This window comes from Silene latifolia, chromosome Y (genome assembly GCF_048544455.1).
Source record: "Silene latifolia isolate original U9 population chromosome Y, ASM4854445v1, whole genome shotgun sequence".
NCBI classification, from domain to species: Eukaryota; Viridiplantae; Streptophyta; class Magnoliopsida; order Caryophyllales; family Caryophyllaceae; genus Silene; species Silene latifolia.
Window position 1 is genome coordinate 48,353,572 of NC_133538.1, and position 2,831 is coordinate 48,356,402.

General features: G+C 38.4%; 1 non-coding gene across 1 annotated transcript; it reads left to right on the forward strand.

The window, feature by feature from the left end:
- Nucleotides 1–2,075: 2,075 nt before the first annotated feature.
- Nucleotides 2,076–2,182, forward strand: LOC141636090 (small nucleolar RNA R71). The gene has a single exon (XR_012540727.1). It is a non-coding gene; the product is annotated as a small nucleolar RNA R71 (small nucleolar RNA).
- Nucleotides 2,183–2,831: the final 649 nt, after the last annotated feature.

A 2,831-nucleotide genomic window follows, 5' to 3' on the forward strand; every position in this document is an offset into this window, starting at 1 on the left:
AAGCCTATGATTATTTCTCATAAAATAAATCAACCTCAAACCACACTACTCCCTCCATTTGGTCCATACACAAAAAATGGACCACCATTTTATTTTGTCAATTTGTCATTTGTCACACAATATGTCACATGTAGTATTTTACATGTTATTAATTAATTTAATGCATATTTATCACATAAATATCATTTTACAAATTAATTTAATTACATATAACAAATTGACTAGTGATACTTGATCTTATAAATAAAATGGGTTATAAAATTATAATTCACAACATCTTGTAATTATAATTAACCATTCATTCTTATCTCTATTGTTTCTCAAACAATAAGCAATTTTAGTAATAAAACATTTTTATTACCAAAATAAATCTTATTTAATCTCATTACAATAAGATACCAATATTCTCTATCACAAGTAAATTGTTCAATTTTAAGGAATTGATTACCTTGTATCGTCATAAAATTAATCAATTTATCCATTAAAGGAATTGTCCTTTAGGTGTGACCTTAAGGGATCAACTGACCACCACCGTCACACGACAGTAATGTCAAACTCTAGTCAGCCAATCATTACCGATTAATGACGATCAGTTGATTATATAATAAATCATCCCTCACGTATTCTGAATATGAGATTTAATTATGATATTAAATCATGTGATCGCACTATTGTTGAGGACACATTTTCCAATAGACTTCACTAAGCTCTCTCTTACGCGTCAAAATATCTTTCATAAATTTTGCGTAAGTAGGTACCTGGGTAATTAGTTCAGTAAAAGGAACGGTTACCTGGAGGTTCTTGACCACGTCCACGAATTTACCGCACAGTCGCTCAACCTTAGCATCTTTCACACGTCCCGGATAAGGAATTCTGGTAACAATAAGTGGGTTTACGACTTTCTCTTTACCTTTGTCTGAATGTGGCATCTCCGCAGCAGGGGAAGATGACACAATAGTGGGTTTAAGCTTTGAAAAAGAACCACCGCTGGTATAAGTACTAGATCGAGTACTATTTCTACTCGATCGAGCGTTTTCTTCAGGCAAACTACTCGATCGAGGAATGCATATCTCTCGATCGAGGACATCAGATTTAGCACCATTCGATCGAATGTCTGGGTTACTCGCTCGAAGGTTTTTGGTGGACGAACACTCGATCGAGTACCACAATTTCCTAGATCGAGAATATCAGAATAAGCAACATTCGATCGAATGTCTGGGTTACTCGATCGAACGTTTTCGGAGGACAGGTCATTCGATCGAGAAGAATTATCACTCGATCGAGTGATTTGACGATGCTCAGCAGGGGCATCTTCGATTAACTCCTCCAAGACAATTTCCGGAATTTTAACAACAGTTATATCATCATTTTCTGGCATTTTTGGTCTATCATAGGTAAGACCACTTCGGATATTTATTGCATTGATCGGATCACATTGAGGTGGGTGATTCACTTGACTTAATTACTCGGATGTAAGTAGTGCGACTTGGTCTTGCAACTTTTCTATGGAAGTTTCAGTTTTGTCTGAATTTCTTTCAAGTTGAAGTGCTAAGAATAGAACCAAGGACTTCAACTCCGCAATTTCCACATTTGTAGAGGATGAATCAACTTGTTGTGGCATCGGATTAGGAAGACAAGAGCTACTTGGCATGGTTAAATTTTCATAAAGTGGGGAGAACGGGACTCCTTGCTTGAATTGTTGGTAAGCACGAACCCGCTCAACATCCGCCATAAAAGTAATAGGGTCGTGGCCTTCTGTACCGCATCTACCACAAATAACCTCTTGCTCAATTATAGCATGGACTTGCTCATGTGCACCCGGAGTTTGTAGAATCTCCATATTATCAAGCCTTCCACTAGGACTTTCTACTTCAGCCACTAAAGGTTCACTTGCCTGTCTACATCCTATGAGATTTCCATATTCAGCTACATGAATGGCCATTTCCTAAATAAGATGACATCCCTTATCATCTTCGACATTTTTCTGAAATCTCCCTTTGGCTGCACTATCCAACACAGCTCTTTGATCATCATATAACCTATTGTAAAATTGGGTGCATAAGAACCATCGTTGGAAACCATGGTGAGGTACAGAGCGTACCAACATCTTGAACCTATTCCAAGCTTCATTCAAATATTCATCGGCCAATTGTGTAAAAGTGGTGATCTGCCCTCTCAGTGTATTGGTGCGCTGTGGTGGAGAATACCTTATGTAGAAGGTTAAAGCTAGGGAATTCCAGTCAGTAACACCGGCAACTTCTCTGTCCAGATCTCTTAACCATTCCCGGGCATCATCAATCAAAGAAAAAGGAAAAAGGACTCCCTTGACCCTATCCTGTGTCACCCCAGCAGATAAAGGAATGGTAGAACAATACTCCGTAAACAACTCTATATGCTTACACGGATCCTCGCTAGGTACCCCCTTAAAGAGATTTGTCTCAACTAACTGTATATAGGATGGATGAATCCCAAAGGTGCCTGCATCTGTGGTGGGAAGCAGAAAAACTTTAGGTAGAGAATCCACTGTAGGCTCTGAGTGACTGGCGATAATCGGCATTCTAGCAAATAAAGTTGAAAGAACAGCAGGTATGACAATGTCCTCTTCTAGAACAGATTTCCTGCAACACTATTAAAGCACTAGAAAAATATGAGATCGGTCTCAAGGAATAAATTTCTTGAGACGAGAGACAAACTTAATATAAAGAACCAAAATTACACCACTTCCCCGGTAACGACGCCAAAATTTGACACGGCTGTCGCAACCATATGAAAAATAAAACCAACCGGTCTCTAATAAATGTAGTAGAGGCAGTCAGGTATTGAATCCACAG